Source organism: Charadrius vociferus, unplaced genomic scaffold, assembly GCF_000708025.1.
Source record: "Charadrius vociferus isolate BGI_N301 unplaced genomic scaffold, ASM70802v2 scaffold51, whole genome shotgun sequence".
NCBI lineage: Eukaryota > Metazoa > Chordata > Aves > Charadriiformes > Charadriidae > Charadrius > Charadrius vociferus.
Window position 1 is genome coordinate 2,958,598 of NW_009646939.1, and position 15,080 is coordinate 2,973,677.

Below are 15,080 nucleotides of genomic sequence, written 5' to 3' on the forward strand. Positions count from 1 at the left end.
GTTTGCTCGGGGGCGGGCGGGCGGAGCGCCCTGGCTTCGGTGCCCGTGCTCTTTTGTCCCTTCCGCCCCCTTAAAGGAAGGAGGCAGTTGGGTGTAATTGTTTACCGAAGGTCAAGAATCTGGCTTGCAGAATTTGGCCGCTGAATTATTTACAGGTAAATTGCTGATGTTGTCAGCTGGAAGGACCCCCGCTTACAGAGAGAGCTTTCGTAGCCACCGGGGAGGGACATGCAAATATTAACTGTGTTTCTTCAATGTCAGGGATTATGGATAGCTTTTGGCAGTATAGCTCTGTTCAAAATGACTAAAACATTCCGTTATGGTTTTTTTGCAAATTTGAAATCTTAGCGTCTGCGTTGGTTTGCAGCTGACCATTTTGAACTTCATGTTTGGATGAGCTTATTTTCATGTAAAATTAGGGACAAATAGGAAATGTCCATAAAATAGAACATTTGTTAAAGGGTGGGAGTCCAGGCTTCTTTTTCTCCCTCGCTCGGACTTTGGGAGAAGTCTCCTATGTGGACACTTTTCTCTGTCTTGCAATCTGTAACCTTATTTGAACCTTTCAGGCCAAGCCAGATTAAATCGTGGGTGTAATGGTTTTTGCAATCGGGAAAGCAACAGAAAAAAAAAAACAAAACAAAAAAACCAAACAACAAAACAAACTAAACCTCTACAAACTACCGTTATGATGACCAGTTTGCCATATGTGCATGCTTTACTGCTGTGCATTATACAGTTTCATGTACTGTAAGTAACACCGTGGCTTCTGACCGCACTGGCACTGAACTGCACATAAATGTGGTTGTTCCTAGCGGGGCTTTTCGGGAGTTCCCACTAGAAACCTGGAGGAAGGAGCATTGTCCCCCAGCCCAGGAACGATGTTATTCACAAAGCTGTGCCCTCTCTGAGGCGCTGTAACCTGTTCTAATTGAGCCAGAGCAACCTATGATGACTACAGATAAGAAAATTATTTTATAAGCACATAAGAAAATTATATTACGCCATGATTATAGCTATTACTTCTGGTTTTCATGAGCATTGGGAGGTTTTCAATGAGCATTGGGAGGAAATATGTCAGGGTAAAAATCCTAATGGAAGACAAGAGTTTTCAACTTTTAATGTGAGTTAAGCGAAGACCAGGCTTGTATGTGTGGGTAGAATTTGAAGTTCTGTTGAAGTAAACCAAAAGTTTCTGTCAGTTGCATGAATGAACTCCCACTTGCCAGTGGATTTAACTGCATGGTGGATGACAGTACTAGAAATAAGTAAGGTCTCTCTGGATCTAGTGCAAAAAAAGCCCTCAACCAAACAAAAACCTTGTGGTTCATAACTGAGCTAGGTGCCTGTTCTAGAGCACTGGGAAGCACACCAGTATGCTGAGGAAGCATTAATGTGATTAGGCACATGCACTTACATACGTGGTGTTCCACGTTTGATATGTGAATGCATAAAATATCAGTGAAATCTGAAGTTGTTGCTGCAACCTCTGAGCAGCTGACTTGTTTAATCCCGAGTCCTGACTAATGAAGCAGTACCAGCATGTGATCTGCAAGTTTTGCCATGTATATTAATGGATGTTAACTTGGCACTCTATCAGTTTGTGAAATGCAGGTGAGAGTTGGTGGGAGTAAGTGGACGTGTGTGTACCAGAGAACAAGATCAGCTGGAAAAGATTTGGCTGAAACTGTTTGGAACTCCTGTTGTTCCTCTCTGCTGCAGCTCATACCTAGGCTCCTTGCTGCTTCACACATTCTGTCTCCTGTAACAGATTACCAGCTGCTTTTGTAGAAGTGATTTGATCCTAACCTTTCCATGTCCTCTAAGGATTTTCTTTGAGTTTTGAAATGATCTGGTCGATCTACTTTGGGATGGAAGAATGAGATTAGTATTGTAGAAATGAGTGCAAAAATATTTTTGTTTTAAATATGCAAATGATCAATACTATTGTTTCTTACTGTTGTCACTGTATAAATACGAAACTAGTACTAGGAAAAATGCTGAAACTTCCCACCGTATCTGCTAGGATAGCTGAATGCAAGATTATTATTTTTTTTTTCTAATAGCTCAGTAGAAAGAATTCTCAGAATGAGGGCTATTGAGGCAGCATCTGCAATATCAAAAGGCAAGAAGTGAAAAACAAACCTTTCACCCTTTCTAAAAGCTGTTTTTTCTTCTTAACTATTTCCTATGTTACTCACCCTTGGGAGAGGGGAGATAATAAGGGGGAAGGCAGTGTATGAGTTATATTTGTTTGAAATTTCTTTCTTTCCAAAGTCTTTAAGATAGTTTACCTTGATTTCCGGAACTGGGGTGGTTTAGTGCTCCTGCTGCTAGGATCAGAAGTAGGATCTGTGGGACATCATTTGTTTTGTGTTGTCTGGATATTGTATGAATGGTACTCAAGTCAAGGTTGGTTTCTTTTTAGTTTGCAAAAATGATGTGTTCTTTGTTTCAAATTTTGAAACAGAAACCTTTCGCCCTGCTCCAATACTGACTGTTCTCTTTGCAAAAATGTGTGTCTCCTCTAATAAGCCTCCAATATTAGACCCGGGTACTTCATTGGTGTAACTTTTTGAATAACCCTATTTTAACTCTTACAAAACTGTCAATTGATTTCATGTGCTGCTTATTTCACAATACACCCATATCAACACAAGAACAGACAGACCAGTATGATGTGAGAAGCTCCGATGACTAGAACGTGGAATTAGGGGCCGTGTTTTAGCCTGTTGGTCAGAACTATTGCTGATAGGTAGGCTGTTTTTAACTGGTTCTGTTATCATTTGAACTATCCATGTCTCCAGATGTACATTGCAGTTCTGCCTCTGTGGGAAGCTTAGTGATGCCACCAAGATCAGGATTAAGGAACAAATACACTTAAATTGCATGTAAAATGACCAAAGGCATACTGGCATCTTCCTGTGTGATGGTCATATTGTTCCTTGTTTCTGCTGTGAATAAGATTGTCACTTGTGTGTTGCATAAGGGATATTAAAAGGAATAGATTCCGGTAGTGACTGCACACCAAGTGGCTTTCAGAGTTGGTATAAAAATGTAGTAAATGGGAGAAATGCTTTCTACTTACTAAATGACAGGTATTGCATCTCAGTTGTAGGCAGCTCACTTAATGTACAAAGCTTTGGAACTGTAAAACTGGTTTGTGATCGACAGTGCCTGTGCTGTGAAGGTATGTTTCTGAGTCATGTTTGTGTCATTAAAACTCCATGAGCAATGCCATTGCCTCTTTGGAATGCTGCAGTTGTGTGGAGGGCTCAGTTTTGTGGATTCAGTTGGTTGTGGGATCAAGCTACTGGGAGAGATAAAAATCTTGAGAATTAACTTCCTGTTAAGGTAGGCTTCCCGAGATACCAGTTGGTGTCTGATTCAAAGCCTTCCTGCTTACTCTGTGGTTTGAATGAGATAGCTGTATGAGTTTACAAGTGCTCTTATTTTACTTTGTAGTGAATAACATGATGTCTCCTAAATAAATTTCAGGAGTTGACTGCTAATATTCTTTGTCTAAACCTGTCCTTTATTTGAACTTTCATTCATCAATATTTCTCTTTTTGTTGGAGCCTATTGATTACAGTGCAAAAAGTCATGCTATATAGTCATCCTGTGTATGGTTGTCCAGCTAAGAGGCTTATTGATAGCACAAACAGATTAGCTCAGAGATAATTCTTAGATTCAATTACGTTGGCAGATTTGCTTTAGTTAAATCGGTTTGTGACTGTACTGGAGTCGAGTCTTTGCCTTATCTTACAGCTTCTCTGAACAGGATTGTCGAACATTGCAGTCCATTAGATGCTGTAAACGCAAATGATGCTGCTACTCTTTAACTTGTGTGGGGGTGGTGGTGTTTTTTTTAGGTTTTGTTTTCTTTTTAAGTATTCCAATGGATGAATGTATATTAGAGCCCTGTTGGTTTTGCTTGCATTTATAGCAGAAGTTTAGAACACTGTAGCAGCCAGAGAAATAGAAAAGAAGGAAGGAAGTGCGAGAAGACTTTGGTTTAAAAGCTCTTGCAAAGTTTCGTTATTTGTCGTGTTTTGACATAAGACCATGTCGCTGCCCAGCAGGACAAATTTTCCTCTGGCTGTGGATTCCCCCTTCTATCCTCTTCTGTATTATGAATGGTGCAGGGAATCTGTGACTTAGCCAAGAACTGTTTTTAAGGTTAATTTTCAATCAGATTGGCTGTCCTCTGGGCAGCTGAGCAGCTGTTAGCAGTGAGGCAAAGGAGGCAACAAGTAAGTGGCTGAGGCTTTGGTGTCAGGAGGGAAAGTCTTCAGTGAGTGTAAGCTGATTTTGAAACTGCTGCACTCTAAGCTCTGGTATAACCAACATTAGTTGTGTGTTCATAGATGACATGCTAATGCTGAGGCTGGCAATAACTTGCTACATATTTGTGTGCTTAGGGAATATTCTTGACTCCCAGCACCTGTATGAACAGAAGAGAAATACTGAGTAGTTGATGTTCTTAGGTTATATGCAGACATTGTCCTTTACGATACAGAATGAGAATATACTTAAGAATAAATGTGAATGCTAACTTTCAGTTCAGTCTGCATTTGAGTGCTCTTTCCTAAGCAAGATGCCCACAAATTATAGTCTCTATTGTAAATAATGCAATCCTCAAAACTTAATCTGTAAACCAGTATGATTTTAGATTTATAAAGTAATATGAACTAACCTTAGGGAAAAACAAAAAAAGACTGTTTTCCTTCTGGCTTCTTTGCTTATTTGTTCTTAGCAGACTTCTTTGGAAAGACTTTCCCTTTTTAAAACTCACAAGAAATCAGCCGAGTTTTTTTTCCTTACGTTTTATAACATCAGCAGGTAAATGTTTTTCTTTATAGACCGTAAGACCAGAAAGAACAACTGGATGATCTAGTTAGATTATTAAAACTATGAGCTTCTGGCTCCTTCCGGAAGTGTGTTTTGATCCGAGTTAAGACTTCTATATGTGTTTCTAATCACTCTGGGGAAAAATCACCAAAGTATTTTTCATTAAATGTTGATTTCCTAGTGAAATAGCCATGTGAAAGCTGCTCGTGCTTTATTTTATTTTTTTTTTTTTCATTTTTCCCCCCTTTTTTGTTTTTAACTTCTCTTATATGACATGTTCTGACAGGTTTGCAAAATGGAAGCGAGAAGTTTTAAGACTGTCACTCTTTTTCCCTTACTGCTTTTAATTTGTGAAAGTCTTGAAACTTTGTAAGAGGTCTGTAATACCTATGTTTTATGTGTAGTAAAGCATGTAAACGTTATTTCCTTAATTTCTTTTTGCAAACCCTTTAAGGAAATTGGTGAACAGCCGGATGAAAATGACTGATGTAGAGAGAAAATGCAAAGAAGAGTAATACAAAGTGATTAAGAATTAAATTCCTGGGATTTTGCAGGCAATGTGTTGTAAAAGAGCGAAGTGGACTTTATGGTCCTGTGGGCAGACAGGAGCTGTGTGGAAGGTGTGCCACTTTGTGTTTGGTGGATCACAGCGTGGTTGAGGTTGGAAGTGATTTCTGGAGGTCGTCTTGTCCAGTCCCTCTGCTCAGGCAGGGCCACCTACAGCTGATTGGCCAGGATGGCGTCCAGACATCTTCTGAATATCTCCAAGGATGGAGACTCCACAACCTCTCTGGGCAACCTGTGCCAGTGCTCGGTCACCCTCACAGTGAAAAAGGGGGAACCTCCTGTGTTTCAGTTTGTTCCCATTGCTTTTGGTCCTGCTACTGGGTACCACTGGAAAGAGCCTGGCTCCATCCTCTGTGCATCCTCCCTTTGGGTATTTATGCACATTGATGAGGTCCTCCTGAGCCTTCGCTTATCCAGGCCTGAACAGTGACAACTTTCTCAGCCTTTCCTCATAGGAGGGATGCTCTGGTCTCCCTTCTTTGTGTTAGTGGACCTTCACTGGACTCTCTAAAGTATGTCCATGCCTCTCTTACACTGGGGAGCCCAGAACTGGACACAGTACACCAGGTGTGGCCTCACCAGTGCTGAACAGAGGGGAAGGATCACCTCTCTTGTTTCCCAGCTGTCTTACAGCTGTTAAAGGAAAAAGAACCACCCTGCGCTCCCCTGTGTAACAATTCCAGTGCTTCAAACAAAACATGGGAAAACTGCTTATCATTTGTTTTTCAGTGAAGTTTAAAATAATGCTGAGTTGACTTGTCCCATCTTTTAATAGAAATCAAAGTTTAGGAAAATGTTCATGCAGTGGAAACATTTATAGCCTAGAGGGGAAGAATGAGAACTGTGGATACACTGTAAGATTTGCATGCACCTCTGAGGTGGACTTCTGTATTGTATGTTCATATAAATTCTCCTTTTTAAAGGCAGGTGCTGGTAATGTCATATTGGAGTTTAATTTCATGCAAGTCAGGACTCTGCATGAATTATGGTCTGACAGTAGCCATAATTTGGTGTACTAGAGAATACTGAGGTGCAGTTTTGTTTGAAGAGAGGTATTTTTTAAAAGTTAGTGGTATCTGCTGCTTATGGGAAATTGAGCCTTTTACACTTACTGTCCTCTTTAATGTTTGCGTAAGTGGAGCGTGTATTACTAACAATATTGCCTGTCCCTGAAAGCCTGGTTTCACCATCACGTACTGCAAGCTTACATGCTTCACAAACGGGCATCGTCCACTCCTCTGCACTAAGCAGAAACCTTGCAGTTCAAATCCATGCAAACCTGTTGCCCCAGCAGTACCTGTAAAATGAGCAGAACTGGAAGACATTGGAGCAATGACAAAGTCCTTAGACTATCCTTTAAACCTGTCTTGAATGGAATTTCTTTCTCTGCAGCTGTGACTGATCATATTAGCTGTATTTCTGAGGAAGTATGCACTGTTGATGTAAAGTGATGAGGAGGAAATCAATCTTTCTGGTATTATAGTTTCTTATTATAGATCTTCTCCTGTAGTCGCAAATTGCACTGCCTTCGGAAAGGAATGGTAGACTTCTGTTTTGTTGTGGTAATACTACAGTAATGATCACTTCCAGGAATTTATGGTAAGGGTGGAGATCAGTGTTTACCAAAATGCCTTACCTTCTTGGAGGCTTTGGTCCTGTAATGAGTTCTGCAAACCTGCATGTGTGAAGGTCATAGCAAGATCAGCCCTTTATGGCTCTGTTTCCTGAAGGTTATGCCATCTTGTCAGGAGGTAGGTAGGCATGTTATGGTTTGTCCCAGGGACTTGTGGCTGACCCGAGAGCCATAAATTTCCAGTATAAAGCAATCTGAACTGAAAGTTCTGCTTCTCATTGTCTGTAATGTTTATAACCTTTGATTACTCTTGTATTTGTTCTCTAGAGTTTTACTCCATAATGGCTTTCTCAAAAAACTTACTTTGCAAGACATCCAAAGCTGTTAGAGTGGAAAGACTGAGAAGGGTTAGATACTGCACTTACCTGGCAGAATACAGTCTTGTCCCAAAGTCCAAAGTGGTCTCTACTGTCATGCTATTGGATGTGTGTTATCCTATCATTTTTCTGTAGAGAACATTGACTTCTCCATGACAGTCACTTGTACTGCTTTTATCTACTAAATGTGATTTCATTTAGGAACTGTTGTACCTCAGACAAATACAACTTCCTTAAATACTTTGTCTTTTTACATTGCAAAAGCTGCAATATAAACTTCTAATGAACTGAGTTTATTTAAGCATTCACGAGTCACCAAAATCAGTCTTCTCTTACTTTCCAACGGATGAAGGGGGTCAGCAAGATCAAAACATTTGACTGAGGTAATTCAGGAATTGGTGCCAGTATTAGAATTAAATCTGGTTCTTGTGAATCTCTGTTATGAGCCTATCAGTCTCTTAGGATCAGTGGATTGGCACACTCTCCGGTATTAGCTGTTTAGGACCTGATAGGGTAGAGTATCTGAACAAGGCAGCCTCTTCACTAGACATCAGTGCTGCACTTGCACTTTTTTACTTACAGTACTAAGGTTGATAGTGTACACTACTAATTCTCCTACAACAGAAAAACTCCAGGTGGGCCAGAAGACTCTCCTTTCTCTGAAGAGTGTATGGTTTGCTCAAGTAATTTGAGTGCATTTTACAAAAGGTTTAAATACATGTCTGATGGACAGGTTGTTCAGGTTAAGATAGTGCTACTGTTAAAGTAGTAATAGAGGAGAGGAAAGAAATAATATTTTTCACTTGAAATGTCTGGATAGGAATTGTTTTGTTCATGAGGATATTGCTGTCTTTTTTAAAATGAAAATTAGATAACTGCTTTTGTGGAATGAGTAACGTATTAAAGCTAGGGACGTTTGTATGTAAAGGCAAAGATTGTAAGCAAGTGTCGTTCGAAGGGAGTAAACATAGAATTAACAGTTCAGGGTAGATACCGAACTAATGAAAAGCTGCTCAGCCCTGGTGAGCAGGCAGATTGATGCCACTGCGCTTTGGGTATGGATGCTGAATATATCTCCTAAAAGCAGAGTGGATTTCTTAAATTCAGCATTCATGATTTTATTATGATCTTATTTCATTCATTGAGGGATATTTTGTATCTCATTCCTGTTCCCAAATTGTTGTTGATGATACCTGATGGCAGGAAATGTATCTTAATGATATGACCTTAAATGGTATGCGTAGAGAAGTTGTGGATGCACCATCATTGGCAGTGTTCAAGGTCAGGTTGGACAGGTCTTTGAGCAACCTGATCTGGTGAAAGATGTCCCTGCCCATAGCAGGGGGCTGACCTAGTTGATCTTCAAAGGTCCGTTCCAACCTCAACCACTAGATTTCTATGAAATGTGGGCTTAAATGTGTTTTTTGGATCCAAAAGTAGTATGAATGCCATATGTTGATCTATATGAGCTTTTACAGGAAGAATTAAGAACTGGAATAAATTTCACATATTTACTAATGTGAAACTGATCATTCTTTAAAATAAAAAAAAATCACATGACTTGTCAGCTGGTATTTAGACAGAAGTTGCAGTTCAGGTGGGCACAACTTGTAAATGGTCCTTATTGTACTTGTAAATGGTCCTTATTGTTCATCGTATTTGTTTTCTTTTAAAAAAACTCTTGGGTTTAAAGATGACCTTTCTTCCTTTCTGCCAGCTGACTAAAAAAGGGTTATTCCTTGGATCTGTAGATCTATCACAGCTGCTCTTCCAGCAGGTGTGAATTCAACAAGAACAAAAATGTCTCTTGGCTCTTCAGTTACCAGTCAACTTCTCAGCTTCAGTTTCGTGTGACTATCGGATTGACCCGGGTAAATTGAAATGGAAACCTCATCTTTTTGTATCCCCAGAAGAGGCCATTGCTGTCAAGCCTTGGGTTAATGCTTGTGTGGGTTCGGTAAGTTCTGGCTCTGGGCAGTCACCTAGTGGTTTCCTTCAGTCCTGTGGTGCTGTGGGTAAGCACACACAGCAGTTAATGAAAATACTGATGATTTGAGTCCCACCAGGGATTGCTGTTCTCATGGCAATGAATATTTGAATATCCTCAAGGCTGCAGATAAAAGTTGGGAGGTGGCTGCCTAAAGCTGGGAGACAAATAAAGCCAACGGAGTGCCTTGGTTTAGTGGTTTGACTCATAAAAATGTGATTTTCTGGCAAGTAACTGAAGCTGCAGAAGAGAGCTGTCTTTCTTCCCCATCCTCACCCTGCCCTCATGCACTGCTTCTTGTATGGGCGTGCTGTGGCCCAGCTCAGAGAGCTGATCCAGCTGAAAACTACCTTACACAACCCTCTGCATGTTTGCTCCTATCCTCCCCTCCCTCATCCCCTTGGCTTAGCCTTGCAACCAGATTGCATTCCTGATCACGTTGATGTGGAGTGGCACAAGCATGGATGCCTGTATGAGGAAAAAGGAGTGATGCGAATGTATAGCTTTGGGGTAGGTTTGCGGTAGGGTAATGGTGTGCTTTCAGGGCAGCCTACACTAATATTAGCTAGAGATGACTGGGAAAGCGTGTGCCGAACGCTGTGCTTTTGCAGCCAGATTAGCCTGATCTCACACTTTACCGTCTCTGGTGGGTATAGTCCTACCTTTTCACCAGCTATATGTGTTGTACTGCTTTGTCCACAGATCTTTCATGCTGACTGTTACCCAATGGGGAGGTAAGCCAGGGAGGCAAATTGGAAAAACATTTTTTGAAAAAAAAAAAAAAAATTATTTCTTTGATTTTAGTTTTTTGCCAGTTTGTGTTTCTCGGGGAGTTATACGAATGCTAGAGATGGCACAAAGACAAGGCAGGAGTGTGGAGGCAAGGCCAATTAGTGTTTAGTTTGCTTTAGGTGTATAACACCAAACCTTGTATTTAACATGCGTGCATTAAGTTATGTAGCTCTCTTTAAAAATGAGAGCTAATGTATCAAAACTTTATCATTTGCTAGTTGTGTGGGTTTGTTTGTTTTTAATAAAAGAAAGCGGCAAGCATGATTTTAGTAATCTTGGTTAACAGAATTGCATGGGGAAGGTTGAATACCCTGTCCTATTTCTGTTATCTGAGATGGTAAATTAGCACTAATTACCTCATCAAGCAGGCCGAGAGGAAATTCCTAAATGTACCTAGCAGCAGGCCTATTGTTTTGATCCTCTGACCAGCGGGGATAACTTGAAAATTAAGACATGATATAATATTGTAGCGGGAGAAATGAGTAAGAGGAAATGGGAGGGGCTGCATGGTCAGGAAAATGTTCAGCTTATAACATGACTCGTTACAGCAGATGTGATGCTGTATTCTCCTGTTTGTTTGTCAGACCTTTCCCTGGAAAAGATAAGATAAGCAAGGAGTCGTTATAATATGGGCTATAAAAGATTATTTTTTTTTTTTATTTAGCAGACTCTTAGACTGAACAAGTTATAGAATTCTTATTTCAAACTCCAGAAGTTGGGAAAGCATGAAATTACAGGGCTTCAGCTTGTTCTGGCTCTGATTTGAATCCTACAACAGGTAATTAATTTCTCTTCTGAATGGGAATTGGTGGTTCTGATTGCCCTGATTTCTAACTGGAAAATGCTGCTTGTTTTGTGATAGAAAACTTATAGTACAGCTGGAATACTTACAGTACAACTTAGAATTGAGTATATGTGAAGCTGAGGAATAGACTTGGGGGGGAACTGCCTTGGACACTGCGTGGTTTAATGATATTGTCAGTTACCACTGGAGAATTGAAAGGATTTTGAACTCTTAGGATCTTGGAATATTAAGGCATTGGATGTTCTTAAAGGGCACTAAAAAAATTTGCAAGCATCTTTTATGAATTCTGACATTTTCGCTAATCTTCTATACTTTTTCTCCAGGCTTTTTTTTTTTTTTGTGGGTTTTTGTTTGTTTATTTGTTTTCAAATTTTTTTTTTTAACCGTACTGTTTCTAAGGCTTTGTTTTATATGTCAGGTATTACAGACTTTACTTTATCACCTCATTTAAGAGCTCAAAGAGAGAAATTGGCAATCTGCGTTTCTTTACAGGGAGTCAGTTAATGGTTTGTAAAGTTCTTGGTAGCAACCAGTTACGCAGAGGCACTTGAAAGAGAAATTAACAAACAAAGTTAAATGGAATTGATAAAATGCAAGTGAAGGTCTTAAATAAGGTTTAACTCTTAAAAGCAAACCCAAAATTGAAATAATTATTTTTTAAATTTCTTTTCTAAGTAACTTTTCACAAAAGGTACTGAAAAGTTGTTGCCTAGGAAAACTTATGCAGTATGCCAGATTTTATAATAAACCCCCGAGATGGCTGTAGTGTCCAAAAGAAGTTATGCTACCGAACTGTATTCCATGTCTAACAAAAACTTCATAAACTGCCTGTTAAAACTGATCTGAAAAAAGCATTTCTGAACAAGTGGACTCAACAACCTCTTGGAAAATAGATTTCAATAGGAGTTGGAAACTGGTATTTACAGGTGTAAATGCCTGTGAATTATGAGAGGCAGAATATAGCCCTGTAACTCAGGAATGGTTCCTTGAATAAAGTCCAAATCGTGACATTGTAGGTTACTGATTTTTAAAGCGTTGGTTTGTTTGGGGTTTTATTTGTCTTGAGGGTTATCTTTGCCCTTTCTGGGAAATAATTGCAGGAGCCAACAAAATGAGTCTAGCTTCAACATAGTTTACCATTTACACCCTAGAACAGCAAACCAGACTTGAATCATGATGGTTAAACAGGTTGTTACTTCCTGCTTTTTGTGTGAAGATCACCCTTCGTGTGCCTGAAGTCAAAAAGATGGAGAAGGAGAAAGGAATATGGTGATGGGGTGGGTGTGTTTTGGGGGAGGAGGAGTAGAATTTGGAAGGATCCATTACATTAGAAGACATGATGTTTGGTCCGAATAGCTAGTATTTTGTCTTGTGAGCCTGCATTGGCCTCTGCGCTTCTCTGCTTTTTAATAATAATAATAAAAAAAGCCCAAATTACTGTTGTTGGATACAGTAGTGCACCTGACTGAATATAGTTAGTATATACAGTGCCTCAACTGTGGAGGTATAAGAGCCTGGAATCCTTGACACCTCAAATGGAATTACAGTCTCTTGGATCTTGTGTGCTGCGGTTTGTGGACCGTGTCAAAATGTCAGCAGCTGCTTCCACGTTTGCAATGCTGACAATATGACCTTCAGGTTAAGAGATCTCTGCTGACGTGAGCTCTGCCCAGCATATGTTTGTTTTATTCTGTATGGAGCTTTTGTAGTTGCGTACTTCTAAATGACCACAGAGCAAATGAGAGCGTGGTGTTCCATGCACTTGTGTCTTCTGCACTTGCAAAGGGCTCTTGCAATACTTAAGCACTGATGCTTCCACTTTTCCATTGTGCCCTTGGGGGGGTAATACTTTGTGGTAAAGTATGTGGGCAGCTTAAATGAGAAGGCGGCACGAAAAGGAGCAAATGTGTTTCTCGGCAACACTGACACTGTCTTTGGACCAGTTCCCATTTGCACCTAGAAGGGTGGGTTTGCAAATGGGGGAGTCTGCTTGGGAGATGGTGTAAACAGGAGGACAAGGTCAGTCTGTTAAGCTCTCTCAGTTCGGTGCTGGTAAATGCAACTGAACATAGTGATGCTGTCTTGGGTATTTTTTCCAAGTTTTGCCCCTTGTTTACAGAGCATGCCCAACTCAAAAATCAGTACAAAGTTGCAATAATATGAGGGTGCTATCCACTTCTGTTAATTATCTGTTTGATATTTATTCAAGATGGGGATATCAACTGGCACAAGATTCACACATAGTGAAATAGCTGCTTATTTCATGGTGTGTGCTTCTAGGGTTTGTTACTCTCTGAGTTAAGTTTAGTCAAGTGTCTTCCACTGAAGCCTATCACCTCTTTATATAAAAGTGCTCAGCTGGTGTGAATCAAACTGTAACTCTTAATACTAAGGCTGTATATGTACGGGAATGTCCTGTTAACCAAGCTTAAACTCTGAATACTAAGGCTGTATACGGGAATGTCCTGTTAACCAAGCTTAATTGTGGTTTGGAAGGCCTCTAAGTTCCTCTATGGCTGTGTATGTCTGCAATCTGATGTTATTTATGAGCGTTGTGATAAGTTTATAATGTTAAAACAGCTCCCTCATCCACCCCCAATCTTCCGCAGACTGTGTTGCAGCAGTACTGACAGAGGCATACGGGAATTGGGCCAAGCAGGAATACTACAGGTCGTGGTAACTGTGTCTATCAATGACTCTACTTCGCAGTTATACAATGTTTGCATTGTGTCTGTCTTTGTTGCCTGACATACTCATTTGTCTTACACTCCAGCCTGTAGTTTCCTCAATAGCAAAACACAAGTTCTATCAGGACAGCTGCTTAATAAGGGAAATACTCAGGAAGGGAAAACTGTTTTTTGGATAAATTACACATCACCGAGAGGAAGGACATAGCATGCATATGGGCTAGAAAGCATGCAGGTTAAAGTTCCTGGACTTTTTTCCAATCAATAGCTTGATCTTGATCTTGTGAGTAGAGTAAGGCTGAGTCCTTCTAAATTGTATGCAGACATTGTTGTATTGAATGGAATAGCGCAGCCGATGTGCAAGGCAACTGCAGCGTAGATGGCTAGGTTCTGTCTCTTTGAGGTGTGGAAGTACTAACCCACTTAGAAGGACTCCTTGTCTCTAACTGCTTTCTGTCACATGAGACTTAGAGCTACAGCATGTGGCACCAGAGAGAAGAGGAAAAGGAGTTTGGGCCCGTAGCAAGCAAGGAAACAAAGTCTGGAGACAGCAGTAGTTATGTGCCCACTTTGGGCCAGCAGTTGTGAACTGACTTACGCTGGAGAACTTCGTTAATTCTGCAAATTGTTTGTGCCTCTGAGAGATTATGCTTGTTTTGTGAACAGCAGTCTTCTCTGCCAAGTTGAAGGGCATCATGTGTCTTATTTGTAGTTACTGTATCTGTTACACAAGCAACAGCGCGGCAACAGAATACTTCTTTAATGTGTCTGATGTCAAATTTATTTTTAAAAAGCAGCGTAATTCATTATTGGTGCCAGCCCAGATCTTTGCCACCAGCAACACTTGTGACACAGCTGTTGCTGCCATTGCATAGTTAGCTCCCCAGTTGCACTTAAAGGTGGGAATGAAGTGGGTTGGCCTTATTTGCACTGTCAGAAATCTGCAGCATGACCACATACATGCAGCCTTCTGTAGGCAGTTGTATTGTACCGTTTTTCGTATTGTTAAGAATTCATGGTCGAACTGATGTTGTTGGAGGCTGTATCTTTTCTTTCTGTAGATGTTCTTCTGCTGCAGGTTTTTGTTTCTTCTTTGACCTAGTTCTTGCTAATGTTTAGATGTTTGTTGAAAAGGTGGGACAGTTTGCCTAGTTTCTTAAACTGTACTTTTTTCATAGTGAATTCAGAAATGAGAGCATGTTCATAGTTTAATAGCCTAATTGTGAGACTTGAGGAAAAAATGCTACTTACAATGTATCTTATAGCTCTGAGAGAATTTACAGATCAGATAGAGGGCTAGCAGAGGAGTAAGGCATGTAACTGATGCATGACTGTAAGTATGTTTGTCACAGCCAAATTGATTACTGTAACTGGGCTGATCTTGTGTATTAGCCTTTCTCAGACTTCAGTGCTTTTATATAAAACTAAAAAGGAACTTGCT